The following is a 14,842-nucleotide window of genomic DNA, read 5'->3' on the forward strand; positions in this document are numbered from 1 at the left end:
GCTGCCATTTCCTTTCCAGGGGATCTTCTCAACCCAGGGGTCAAACTTGCATCTCTTGTATTGGCAGGCTGATTCTTTACTGCTGAGCCACCAACTACCACTGGTAGTATTGGTGATGTAGGAAATAGAAAAGAATATACTGTTTACATTTAAATTTTTGAGTTAGCAAATTTTTTCTAAATAGGGCATAAAAAGCATGAACCAGAAAGGGAAAAAGAATGATGACTAAATTAAGAACTACTGATCATCAAAAGACATCACGAAATGAATTAAAAAGCAAGCAACAAAATAGGAAGGGGTGTTTGCAACAAATCCATAATAAAGTTCTCTTATCCAAAATATATAAAAGAACTCTATTTTATAGTTAGTCAAAGTCAGACCATTTAATAGAAATCAGCAAGAGGGTTGATTTACTTAGAGGAAGAGGGCCCAAAACATAAGAAAATGTCCTTGATCTCATGAGCCATCAGGAGAATTTAAATTAAAAACAAGACAATTAATTTAAAAGACAATTAAATTAAAAGACACCAGTACACCCACCTGAATGGATAAAGGTGTAGGTGATAGAAACTAATAATGACATAGTTACTCATGTTCCATCTCTATGTATGACATGGATACCAAAGTGTGTTCACTTTATGAAAATATTAAGAACTATAGAATTATGATCTGCACACTTTTATGTATGTGTGTGCATGTGCACATTCTCAGTCATGTCTGACTCTTTGTGACCCCATGGACTATAGCCTGTCAGACTCCTCTGTTCATGGGATTTTATGTATGCATTATACATCAATAAACATTTTAAGAAAAAGTTACAGTTGAGAAATCAAGTGGCAAGCATGGCTCAAGATGAGACTTGAAATTGATTATAGAAAATGTATATTGATAGGAAAGAAGGCTTGTAAAATTCCAGTCATTCTCCTGCAAGAAGATCTGGGCTTAGGTTACAGACAGTGAGAAAAGAACGAAAGTGAGAGTGCAGTGCAGAGAACCACAGCTAGAAATATCCACAGAGTGTATATCAGGAATGCAGAAACTCAGGGCTTCTTATGATGGACATGGAAGCTGTGTGGCATAGAAATGTCAAGAGAAAGATTTTGTGCAGAAAAAAATAACTTAGAAGAGGAAATATGAGCATTTCATTTTCTCATTTAGGGTGTAGTTTCCAATGGATTCGCATTTCCCATAATGTTAGTGCTAGGTGCTTATACTTTTCGCATGCGTTGGGGGTGAGATCTAAAAAATAACAAGGCAAGAGTGGAAAGAAACAGTATTTGAAGATGTTTGTTCAATTTTCTTCCCATAAAATAATTCAGGCCTCTACTGATCTAGCTTTATGTGGCACGTCTCCTTTCATTAGCTCTAAAGCTATACTTCTGTGTCTCTGTATAAACCAAATACATAAAATGAACTAACTAAGTGACTGAGGTAGCTATTTTTTGTTAAGTGTTGACAGTTTTTAAAAGAAAATTCTTAATGGAAACTAGTCATTACCATCCTTTATTAATAAGACAGTTTCTACAAACCACAAGGCAATAATCCAAATTCTCCATTGTAAATAATATACAATTCTTTACAAGCCTGAAATCTGCATGCATTTGCAGAAATCACCCCCAAAGACCTCCTGTTTTCAAATCCTAACCAGACTTTTAAAAAACCTTCTTCAAGTTAAATAACATTTTACATTAACCTCAAGATTTCATCTGCTTCTTTGTGAGCTCTTTTTAATAATATTAAAGTACTGAATTTTATCAAGCAGTTGAAATAATCTAAGTAGCCTTGTTCCTTAACCATAATTGTAGCAGCTTATGGGGTGGTGCAGTGGAAAAGAAACTGCCTGCCAATGCAAGAGATGTGGGTTCGATCCCTGGGTCAGAAAGTTCCACTGGAGTAGGAAATAGCAACTCACTCCAATATTCTTGCCTGGAAAATTCTATGGACAGAGGAGCCTGGAAAGCCACAGTCCATGGGGTCACAAAGTGTTGGAAATGACTAAGCACAAAGTGCTTAATTTATCCTTAAAGCTTTGTTTACATCCTAGGAGAAAACATTCACTTTATGACCATTTGAAACTGACAAACTACATTGAAGGTATTCATTCATTCAACTATGATTTATGTATTCACTGTAGACAGGCAGATGATAGGTAGATAGATGGATAGATGATAGACAGGTAGATAGATAGATAATAGAAAATATGTATTGATCAACAACTATGTACCAGGGACTAAGGCTATGTTACAGTCCTAACCCTCCGAAGTATTGACAGCTTTGTCACCTCTTTGTCAGTTTATTATTAGAGCATGTTAACTTAACTTTTACCATGTATCTGGGCCTAAACAGACGTTCAATAAATGTTTATATATTTAAGGAGTCTTAGAAAGAGAGGAGAAAGCTAACAGTCAAGAAAGCCAGTCCAGGTTCGATGCACGATACTGGATGCTTGGGGCTGGTGCACTGGGACGACCCAGAGGGATGGAATGGGGAGGGAGGAGGGAGGAGGGTTCAGGATGGGGAACACATGTATACCTGTGGCGGATTCATTTTGATATTTGGCAAATCTAATACAGTTATGTAAAGTTAAAAATAAAATAAAATTTAAAAAAAAAAAAAAAAAAAAAAAAAGAAAGACTCAGTCAAAGAAGATTAAAAAAAAGAAAAAAAAAGTAAATTAACATTGCTTTTTATAGTCTCTGCTGCTGCTGCTGCTAAGTTGCATCAGTCGTGTCTGACTCTGTGTGACCCCATAGATGGCAGCCCACCAGGCTCCCCCGTCCCTGGAATTCTCCAGGCAAGAACACTGGAGTGGGTTGCCATTTCCTTCTCCAATGCATGAAAGTGAAGTCGCTCAGTCGTGTCCGACTCTTCACGACCCCATAGACTGACCGTAGCCCACCAGACTCCTCCATTCATGGGATTTTCCAGGCAAGAGTACTGCAGTGGGGTGCCATTGCCTTCTCCGGTTATAGTCTCTAATATTGTTTTAAAAGAAAGTCCTTATTCACATATACCCTTAGGTATTATCCAAGTTAATTTGAAAATAATATCACAAATACTTGATATTTGATTATGCATAATTAAATAATTTTCTTGAGATTTACATACATTATGGTTATCAGAAAAATTCAATTATGCATGTTGGAAAGAATGAGATTTCCATGGAATGGTAAGTTTTGTTTGTTATGACTGAGTAATATGACCAAGACATATGCTAAGAACTAGGTATTCCTGGGTCACCAAGGCATGGTTTTACCAGATGATTTGGCTGCAGAAAATCCAGCCAACCATTAGTTACGGTGGATTTGACTGTATACTTATCTCAGTCTTTTGTTCTGCTAAGGCTGGCTCCAAATCAAGTGGTAAACAATTAAACAAATATACCACCTACCAACTTAGTAGGGCAAACTCTTATAATTATACCATTGACCCTAAAAAAAGGCAAATTTAAAGACATAATTGCCTTCAAGGGATCTGTAGTCTGTCAAAAGGAGGAACACACATGGTCTACAAAAGAAAATAATTTAAACCAAAATGTCATCAGCACTGAGGCCTTTATATATTTTGTGGGTTTTTTTCACTGAAGCAGGAAGAGTATTACAATTTGTAACATATTGGTATGATTATCTTGAACTGAGTTGATCTTTGCTGAAGAAACCTGATGCTGCTCTTTCTTTGTATGTGAGGATTTCACTCTTCATATAGGGAAAATCCATTTGAGTCCTGTTTGTCAAATTTTAGTATATCCAGGGAAAACTATGTAATTGTATAAGTTTTTCTAATGAAAGAAAAGAACTAGTGTTATTACTAGAAAAGGAAGAGTCAAAGAAGGCTGCTGCTGCTGCTAAGTCGCTTCAGTCGTGTCCGACTCTGTGCAACCCCATAGACGGCATCTGCATACAAATATACAGTGGCGGAAAAAATATAGCTACAAAAAAGAGGCAAAACCTTGTAGTTTTTGTATTTTGTTGTTTAGCTGTTAAGTCATGCTCAATTCTTGCCGTCCTAGGGACTGTAGCCCTCCTGGCTCTTCTGTTATGGGATTCTCCAAGCAAGAATACTGAAGTAGTTCGCCATTTCTTTCTCCAAGTTTTTATATGATGTCTATTTAAAAAAAAAAAAAAGTCTACGTTAAATCTTTATAATTAATTACTTCTGATAAGCAATAGCTGTTGGATCTTTGCTTGCAATTTTTTTGAAAATTAGGCCATATTTCTAAAAGTAGAATGCTTATTTCTATAATACTTCAACATAACATTTAGTTTAATCACAATAGTATTTGGAGAAAAATTACTTGGTTTACCATAGTAAGATGTTCTGGAAAACACTGACCATCTGTGTCATCTGTTGTTCAGTCACTAAATTGTATTCAACTGTTTGAAACATGAACTGTAGTCCACCAGGTTCCTCTGTCCATGGGGTTTTTCTAGGTAAGAATACTGGAGTGGGTTGCCATTTCCTTCTCCAGGGGGATCTTCTGGCCCAAGGACTGAATCTGTGTCTCCCGCATTGGCAGGAGGATCCTTTACCACTGAGCCACCTAGGAAGCCTGAGCATCTGTGAATCTCACTTGAAATGGTCAACTTTTACACTTTTTGTAATGTGAAGGATTTATCTAGTTAACAATTAGTTTTGGTGAGTGTTAAGGAAACTGAAAGTAAGTGAGAGCCTACTGTCCTGTTTCAGAAAACAAGAAAAGCAGAAAGATATCTTAAGTAGTTTGGCTACCCTCCCAGTATAAAAACTGGAGTTACTAACATTAATTCAGGTCCAAGCAAAGCTGACTATTTTTAGTGGAGACCCTTTTAGTAAAATAATCATGTACGGATCCGAGCTAAGAGGGATGCTTAGAGAGCCTGCAGATGAAGTCCTTTATTTCACAGGTAAACCTAGCCTTTGGCTGGAAGCATAGAGTAAAGTGAGCCAGAGTTCATGAGAATCTTGGTCTCCTATCTCCAGGGGTCCTGTGGATTGTTATTTATGATAATATTTTCTCTTCCTAATTATCAATGTGTACAACTACATTTTTAAATTTTTAAATATTATTTCTCCTTTTTTCTTAGTATGATGGGAAATATAAAAACATAAAACCAAAGAAAAAGTCATACCTCTCCTAAAGGCTTTCTATTTTAGATCAAGAAAATGTTATTTTTAAATGAACAATTATTCTACTTATTTGTTTACTTTGTTGACATGTTTGTATGTCAACTGCTTGACAGTAGGCACAGCCCAAGAAAATCCATATTCTTAGCTACCTCTTCTCTGCAGGAAAACCTGTGAGTTAGAGCCCTCCATATGGGGAAGCAGGGACTCGCCTTTCTTAAAATGGTTTGACTTCAAGACAATAATGAGCTGGATTGAAAAAAAAAAAAAGTTTGGAAAAAATCTATAAGCAGACTTGAAGTAGCTAATTATAGATTTTTTAAAAGATACATTTCAAAGATAATCATAAAAATTGCTTTGTGGACATAGCTAGATTGTGCCTTCTAGCATCAATACAAAACATCAAGAATGGATTTTGATTTTACATTCATATTAGATTCTGGGGCTTCAGTGCTATTATAATTCAAACTATAATCATGTAAAAGAGTTTGATGTAATATTTGTTCTCATAGTTTCATAAACTATTACTCATCTATTAACCCAATAAAAATTGAAGATGAATTAAAATTAATTCATCAAATGAAAAAGAGATGAAATCTTCATACAATTTTCCTATAAGGAAAGTGGACCTCTTATCCAGTAAGAAAAGATATTCTGGGATAGCAAATATGAATTTTGAGATTGAGGCAAAGATTGGCCAACTTGAAATTATAAAAAAGAAACTAAAGTGATTTTTAAGACAGGCATGTGTCATAACCTTATTTTGCATAATGATTAAGGTCAACATCTACATATACAGTAACATACATATATAATATTTTATATAAGTAATATACATATGTCATGAACTATAATGGAGAAGGAAATGGCACCCCATTCCAGTACTCTTGCCTGGAGAATCCCAGGGACGGGGGAGCCTGGTGGGCTGCCGTCTATGGAGTCCAACAGAGTCAGACACGACTGAAGCGACTTAGCAGCAGTAGCAGCAGCATGAACTATAAATACCTATCCACATAATATATTACATATTCTATTTGGTACATATGTTTGAGTTGAATTATTTATCATTCATATAGAAACCTATATGTAACTTGCCTACATTGATATATATGCATAAAGAAACCATTACCCGGGTCTCCTAAATTGCAGACAGACGCTTTACCGTCTGAGCAACTAGGGAAGCCCATTACATATATTACGGAGGTATATTACTATGAGTGAAAGTGAAGTTGCTCAGTCCGACTCTTTGCGACCCCATGGGCAGTAGCCTGCACCAGGCTCCTCCGTCCATGGAATTTTCTAGGCAAGAGTACTGGAGTGGGTTGCCATTTCCTTCTCCAGGGAATCTTCCCGACCCAGGGATCGAACCCAGGTCTCCCTCATTGTAGACAGACGCTTTACCATCTGAGCCACCAGGGAAGTCCTATATTACTATGACGGCAATATTAATTTCCTTCAAACATCTAGTTATTTAGGTAAAAATAATCTTTGAGGTTCTGTTATAAAGTCATCTTTTGTTGAGCATTTTATTTGAAAAATGAGGATAATAGTGTCTCAACAAAGAGATAAACATTTGGAGATAGGTCAAACAAATTTAGACTTTGACTTTTATTAATTATACCCTTGATACTAATAATTGAAAGTTATTTTTGTTGCAAGAGAATAAAAAGGATATAATTTAATGGTTCTATGTGTGTGTGTGTGTGTATATATATATATATATATATCTTTTACATTAAAATTTCTAAATCTAAACTACAAAAATCTCTTTCACTTAACCCAAAGTATACTAGGTATTTTTTTTAATATAGAAAACTAACCATGTTCTCATCTTCTCAACATTAATATCATGTCACTCCTTAGATAAACAATGACAGTGTAGAGAAGGAAAACATAAATTCCCTCTACCCTCTTAGATATTTTACCCAGGCCCTGAAAATTAAATTGACAAAAGATAGATAAACAGAAGAAAAGACATACAAAATGTATGAACACTGCTTTGTTTATGGGAGCACCACAGCAAGAAGTGAAAATCCTAAGAAGTAGGTAGGTTTGGGGACTTATATACCATATTAGCAAAAGGCAATAGATTGTGGAAAAGTGATTAGACAAAAGAAAAGGGAGTTTGGGCCCCTAGAGGCAATTGTGGGAATGTCCATAGCAAATGTATGGTAGATAGGGTTGTTTAGTAAGGTTTGTTATCCAGACTCAAGTTATTTGGGGTAATAATTCTTCCCGGAGTCATTCTCCTCTTTCTGGTATGGGAAAGGGAGACACCTTTACAATTGGAAATTTATACCACATTTTTAATAGGGAAAAGTATGCTCTGCTTTTAGACAGAAAGGGGGACAACAGAGAGCCTCTCCTGTGTCTGCTGTTTCTCAGTTGCCTTTAGTTCAAAATAATCCTTTTGCATTTTGGGGCATATTTGGGAATGATATATTCTAATTCCATTCAACAGCAACCTATCTCATCTATTTCCCACCCTAGTTGTGTATGTGAACAGGTAGAATAAAGAGGGATGGAAGAAAAAAGAAAGAAATTCACAAAACAAACTACTGGTTCATTTAATACAATTACCAAAAGAAAACTGTCTTCTGTTTTTGAGATTGATTATTTATGGGCAATTTTAGCAAGCCATTTGTTTTTATACAAGGATGGCCTACTAGAATTCTGTTTTCTTTCCTTTCCAGTTGATTATTTAGTGTCACAGATAAACATTACTACCTGTGCTCTTTCACCTCATTATCTATATTTTATGGAAGTAATATATCTTTCTCAATAAGTAAATAGAAATTAAAAATGCATAAACATCCTTTGTACCCATTCTAATCAAAATTAGAATTTAAAGTGATCCTTTATCAATGAACTCTATTATACATGATTCCATAAAGCTTCATTTATTGACACACATTTAAAATTAGTTTGGGTAGATTTCCTTAAAGGAAAGGATCATGCTAATTATGTTTAATCTGTGGATGCTTGCCTGTCTTTATTTGTGTCTATTTTGCATGTGTTAAATCAGTTTGCAAATATTCTTATTTGTAAAATGTTGATTCTATAAATTCAAATTATTTAATAGGAAAAAATTCCATTTGGGAACTTAGAAGAATGCACATTATATTTTTTTTCTCTCTCTCTTTTTTTAAATTTTTTTTTCAAGCAAAGAGGCAGAAAATGAGTGCCCTTAGAGAGAGTTGCTGTCAGTGCTAGTTTTTGGAAAGTTCATGTCACACAGTATGACTTTCCTAATAGCTGCTTTCAAGAGTTATGATTGATTAGGGCTTACTAAAAATTCCAGTGTCAGTTGCAGCCTTAAAAGCAACAATTCCCCTATATTTGTAAGAAAAACAGTCTAACTCTTCAGATCTTGACATTCTTTTCTCTCATCTTGAAGAAAGGTAATACTGTCTCCATCAAAAGCATTGCATGAACTGGTTGTAATTTTTAGCCTTAAGTTTATTCATATTTTTTCCATAAATAATTTCATCTTTTCACTAAAAAAAGTTTCCAATAAATAAATGAGAATTTAAAGCACCACTGAAAAATCAAGGTTTTATTCATTTTAATCTGAACGTGAAGTTTTTTTGTGGGGTGGGGGGAGAAAATTTGCTAGGGGAGTTTGAGGGTTTTGGGTGGCTATTACTGTTTTCTTTGGAGTTTTTGTTTTGTTTAGCTTGTTTTGTTTTTTGATCAGTCTTCCTAGATTCTTTAAGTTCTACTTCATTTTCCTAAAGATAAACATGGACAAATTATTATTATTAAAGTCAAAACAGACTTTTCTAATGTAAGACAAAACTTACTAATAACAAAGCAAATTATTTATCAAATTATTAGGGACTGGCAAATTAATGACTGTCAAGGTGTATTAATGAATTTGATCACTAATGACATGAAAAATAAAAAATGATGATAAAAGCTGGTACTGATTAAATAGAAATTGTCAGTGGGAATCTATCAAATTTAATTATAGAGTTTGAATTTTTCTAATTTGAAAAAAAAAATGAGAAGAAAGCTTTGGGATCAAACTCTCAATATAGCTACTTTAGATGGAGACAGAAAAATTGAGAGCAATCATGCAAGCAGCACCATAAAACAAGGACATTGTAAAAAAAAAAAAAAAAAAACAAGGACATTGTTCTGCTACTGAAAATCTTTGCTCCTTACTATAATGTGAATTTACAAAAACTTTACTGTTTTAATGATGTTATGAATTGTTGATTCTAATGATGTTCTCTTGAGAGGTTAAGCTAGTTCTTATATTTAACACAAAGCAGAATTACTGGAGGGCATGGAACTACAAATAAATTACCACTTAAAGTTATTTCATGAGTTGAAGAAAGCAGATTCTGGAGTATTTATCTAAGGTAAAGTCTTCTTCAGATTCAGTTCAGTTCAGTCGCTCAGTCGTGTCCAACTCTTCCCAACCCCATGATCGCAGCATGCCAGGCCTCCCTGTCCATCACCAACTCGTGGAGTTCACCCAGACCCACATCCATCGAGCCTGTGATGCCATCCAGCCATCTCATCCTCTGTCATACCCTCTTCCTCCTGCCCCCAATCCCTCCCAGCATCAGAGTCTTTTCCAATGTGTCAACTCTTCCCATCAGGTGGCCAAAGTACTGGAGTTTCAGCCTCAGCATCATTCCCTCCAAAGAAATCCCAGGGCTGATTTCCTTGAGATGGACTGGTTGGATCTTGCAGTCCAAGGGACTCTCAAGAGTCTTCTCCAACACCACAGTTCAAAAGCATCAATTCTTCAGCGCTCAGCTTTCTTCACAGTCCAACTCTCACATCCATACACGACCACTGGGAAAACGATAGCCTTGACTAGACGGACCTTTGTTAGCAAAGTAATGTCTCTGCTTTTGAATATGCTGTCTAGGTTGGTCATAACTTTCCTTCCAAGGAGTAAGCATCTTTTAATTTCATGGCTGCAGTGATTTTGGAGCCCATAAAAACAAAGTCTGACACTGTTTCCACTGTTTCCCCATCTATTTCCCATGAAGTGATGGGACCAGATGCCATGATCTTCGTTTTCTGAATGTTGAGTTTTAAGCCAACTTTTTCACTCCCCACTTTCACTTTCAAGAGGCTTTTTAGTTCCTCTTCACTTTCTGCCATAAGGGTGGTGTCATCTGCATATCTGAGGTTATTGATATTTCTCCCGGCAATCTTGATTCCAGCTTGTGCTTCTTCCCGTCCAGCGTCTCTCATGATGTACTCTGCATATAAGTTAAATAAGCAGGGTGACAATATACAGCCTTGACGAACTCCTTTTCTTATTTGGAACCAGTCTGTTGTTCCATGTCCAGTTCTAACTGTTGCTTCCTGACCTGCATACAGATTTCTCAAGAGGCAGGTCAAGTGGTCTGGTATTCCCATCTCTTTCAGAATTTTCCACAGTTTATTGTGATCCACACAGTCAAAGGCTTTGGCATAGTCAATAAAGCAGAAATAGATGCTTTTCTGCAACTCTCTTCCTTTTTCCATGATCCAGCAGATGTTGGCAATTTGATCTCTGGTTCCTCTGCCTTTTCTAAAACCAGCTTGAACATCAGGAAGTTCATGGTTCACCTATTGCTGAAGCCTGGCTTGGAGAATTTTGAGCATTACTTTACTAGCATGTGAGATGAGTGCAATTGTGCGGTAGTTTGTGCATTCTTTGGCATTGCCTTTCTTTGGGATTGGAATGAAAACTGACCTTTTCCAGTCCTGTGGCCACTGCTGAGTTTTCCAAATTTGCTGGCATATTGAATGCAGCACTTTCACAGCATCATCTTTCAGGATTTGAAATAGCTCAACTGGAATTCCATCACCACCACTAGCTTTGTTCATAGTGATGCTTTCTAAGGCCCACTTGACTTCACATTCCAGGATGTCTGGCTCTAGGTCAGTGTTCACACCATCGTGATTATCTGGGTCATGAAGATCTTTTTTGTACAGTTCTTCTGTGTATTCTTGCCACTTCTTCTTAATATCTTCTGCTTCTGTTAGGTCCATACCATTTCTGTCCTTTATTGAGCCCATCTTTGCATTAGATGTTCCCTTGGTATCTCTAATTTTCTTGAAGAGATCTCTAGTCTTTCCCATTCTGTTGTTTTCCTCTATTTCTTTGCATTGATCGCTGAGGAAGGCTTTCTTATCTCTTCTTGCTATTCTTTGGAACTCTGTATTCAGATGCTTATATCTTTCCTTTTCTCCTTTGCTTTTTGCTTCTCTTCTTTTCACAGCTCTTTGTAAGGCCTCCCCAGACAGCCATTTTGCTTTTTTGCATTTCTTTTCCATGGGGATGGTCTTGATCCCTGTCTCCTGTACAATGTCACAAACCTCATTCTATATTTCATCAGGCACTCTGTCTATCAGATCTAGGCCCTTAAATCTATTTCTCACTTCCACTGTATAATCATAAGGGATTTGATTTAGGTCATACCTGAATGGTCTAGTGGTTTTCCCTACTTTTTTCAATTTCAGTCTGAATTTGGCAATAAGGAGTTCATGATCTGAGCCACAGTCAGCTCCTGGTCTTGTTTTTGCTGACTGTATAGAGCTTCTCCATCTTTGGCTGCAAAGAATATAATCAATCTGATTTCGGTGTTGACCATCTGGTGCTGTCCATGTGTAGAGTCTTCTCTTGTGTTGTTGGAAGAGGGTGTTTGTTATGACCAGTGCATTTTCTTGGCAAAACTCTATTAGTCTTTGCCCTGCTTCATTCCGTATTCCAAGGCCAAATTTGCCCATTACTCCAGGTGTTTGTTGACTTCCTACTTTTGCATTCCAGTCCCCTATAATGAAAAGGACATCTTTTCTGGGTGTTAGTTCTAAAAGGTCTTGTAGGTCTTCATAGAACCGTTCAACTTCAGCTTCTTCAGCATTACTGGTTGGGGCTTAGACTTGGATTACTGTGATATTGAATGGTTTGCCTTGGAAACGAACGAGATCATTCTATCGTTTTCGAGATTGCATCCAAGTACTGCATTTCAGACTCTTTTGTTGACCATGATGGCTACTCCATTTCTTCTGAGGGATTCCTGCCCGCAGTAGTAGATATAATGGTCACCTGAGTTAAATTCACCCATTCCAGTCCATTTTAGTTCGCTGATTCCTAGAATGTCTACATTTACTCTTGCCATCTCTTGTTTGAGGACTTCCAATTTACCTTGATTCATGGACCTGACATTCCAGGTTCCTATGCAATATTGCTCTTTACAACATCGGACCTTGCTTCTATCACCAGTTACATCCACAGCTGGGTATTGTTTTTGCTTTGGCTCCATCCCTTCATTCTTTCTGGAGTTATTTCTCCACTGATCTCCAGTAGCATATTGGGCCCCTACTGACCTGGGGAGTTCCTCTTTCAGTATCCTATCATCTTGCCTTTTCCTACTGTTCATGGGGTTCTCAAGGCAAGAACACTGAAGTGGTTTGCCATTCCCTTCTCCAGTGGACCACATTCTGTCAGATCTCTCCACCATGACCCGCCCTTCTGGGGTTGCCCCACATGCATGGCTTAGATTCATTGAGTTAGACAAGGCTGTGGTCCTAGTGTGATTAGATTGACTAGTTTTCTGTGAGTATGGTTTCAGTGTGTCTGCCCTCTGATGCCCTCTTGCAACACTTACCATCTTACTTGGGTTTCTCTTAGCTTGGGCGTGGGGTATCTCTTCAGGGCTGCTCCAGCAAAGCGCAGCTGCTGCTCCTTACCTTGGATGAGGGGTATCTCCTCACTACCGCCCATCCTGATCTTCAACTTGGGATAGCTCCTTTAGGCCCTCCTGTGCCCGCCCGCGCAGCCACTGCTCCTTGGACATGGGGTTGGTCCTCCCGGCTGCCGCCCCTGGCCTCGGGCGTAGGGTAGCTCCTCCCGGCTGCCGCCACTGACCTCGTTCACGGGATATCTTCTCTCAGACGCCTCCCCTGACCTCGGACTTGGGTAGCTCTTCTCGGCCGTTCCTGCACCGTCGCAGCCTGGCACTCTTGGTCGCCGTTGGGTAACTCCTCTTGGCTGCCGCCCTTCAGGCATGGGGTCCTCCCGGCTTGTGCCCCTGACCTCCGACGTGGGGTACATCCTCTCGGCTGCGCTTAGTGCGCCTGGTGCAGCCGCTGCCACCACAGCACTTAGTGCCCTGGGCGCCCAGGGATTAACATTCAGAATGAAAAAATGAAAGCAAATATTAAGCCTCTTCAACAATTGCCAAAGTCCAAGAAACTTCATACATAATAATGTGGTCTTTTTCAGGGTTAAGGATATCTTTATAAAAAAATGCTTTTTTTGTTTTCTATTATGGGAGTGGTGCTTTCTTAATACTAAGGAAAATTCATTCTATTAGAATCCAGAAGCTGGAATAGAGCTTGTAGATAATTTTCATGGACCGAACCTTAATTCCCATTAGGTTAGAAAACAAACAAACAAAAAAAAACTTGTTCATGTTGATAATGTAGTTTTACTGCACATGTGAATAAAACTGTAAATAAGTCTATTCTGAGAAATATCTAATATGTTTCTTACAATTAGCAAATATTTACTAATACTCTAATTCATGTGTAGAACTTAGTAATGCTCAAATTCTGCCTTACAGTCAGCAAAAATAAGAATGGGAGCTGACTGTGGCTCAGATCATGAACTCCTTATTGCCAAATTCAGACTTAAATTGAAGAAAGTAGCAAAAACCACTAGACTATTCAAGTATGCTGCTAAGTCACTTCAGTTGTGTCTGACTCTGTGCGACCCCATAGATGGCAGCCCACCAAGCTCCCCTGTCCCTGGTATTCTCCAGACAAGAACACTGGAGTGGGTTGCCATTTCCTTCTCCAATGCATGAAAGTGAAAAGTGAAAGTGAAGTCGCTCAGTCGTGTCCGACTCTCAGTGACCCCATGGACTGCAGCCTTCCAGGCTCCTCTGTCCATGGGATTTTCCAGGCAAGAGTACTGGAGTGGGGTGCCATTGCCTTCTCCAATGGCCTAAAGCAAATCCCTTACGATTATACAGTGGAAGTGAGAAATAGATTTAAGGGACTAGATCTGATAGACAGAGTGCCTGATGAAATATGGACGGAGGTTCATGATATTTACAGAAGATGGGGAGCAACAATCCCCAAGAAAAAGAAATGCAAACAAGCAAAATTGCTGTCTGAGGAGGCCTTACAAATAGCTGTGAAAAGAAGAGAAGGGAAAAGCAAAGGAGAAAAGGAAAGATATAAACATCTGAATGCAGAGTTCCAAAGAAGAGCGAGGAGAAATAAGAAAGCCTTCCTTAGTGATCAGTGCAAAGAAATAGAGGAAAACAATAAAAAGGGAAAGATTAGAGATCTCTTCAAGAAAATTAGAGATACCAAGGGAATATTTCATGCAAAAATAGGCTCAATAAAGGACAGAAATGGTATGGACCTAACAGAAGCAGAAGATATTAAGAAGAGGTGGCAAGAATACACAGAAGAACTGTACAAAAAAGATTTTCACAACCCAGATACTCATGATGGGCTCAACCCACCTAGAGCCAGACATGTGAAGTCAAGTGGGCCTTATGAAGCATCACTACAAACAAAGCTAGTGGAGATGATGGAATTCTAGTTGAGCTATTTCAAATCCTAAAAGATGATGCTATGAAAGTGCTGCATTCAATATGCCAGCAAATTTGGAAAACTCAGCAGTGGCCACAGGACTGGAAAAGGTCAGTTTTCGTTCCAATCCCAAAGAAAGGCAATGCCAAAGAAAGCACAAACTACTGCACAATTGCAC

The sequence above is a fragment of the Bubalus kerabau genome, chromosome 9 (genome assembly GCF_029407905.1).
Source record: "Bubalus kerabau isolate K-KA32 ecotype Philippines breed swamp buffalo chromosome 9, PCC_UOA_SB_1v2, whole genome shotgun sequence".
Taxonomy (NCBI): Eukaryota; Metazoa; Chordata; class Mammalia; order Artiodactyla; family Bovidae; genus Bubalus; species Bubalus kerabau.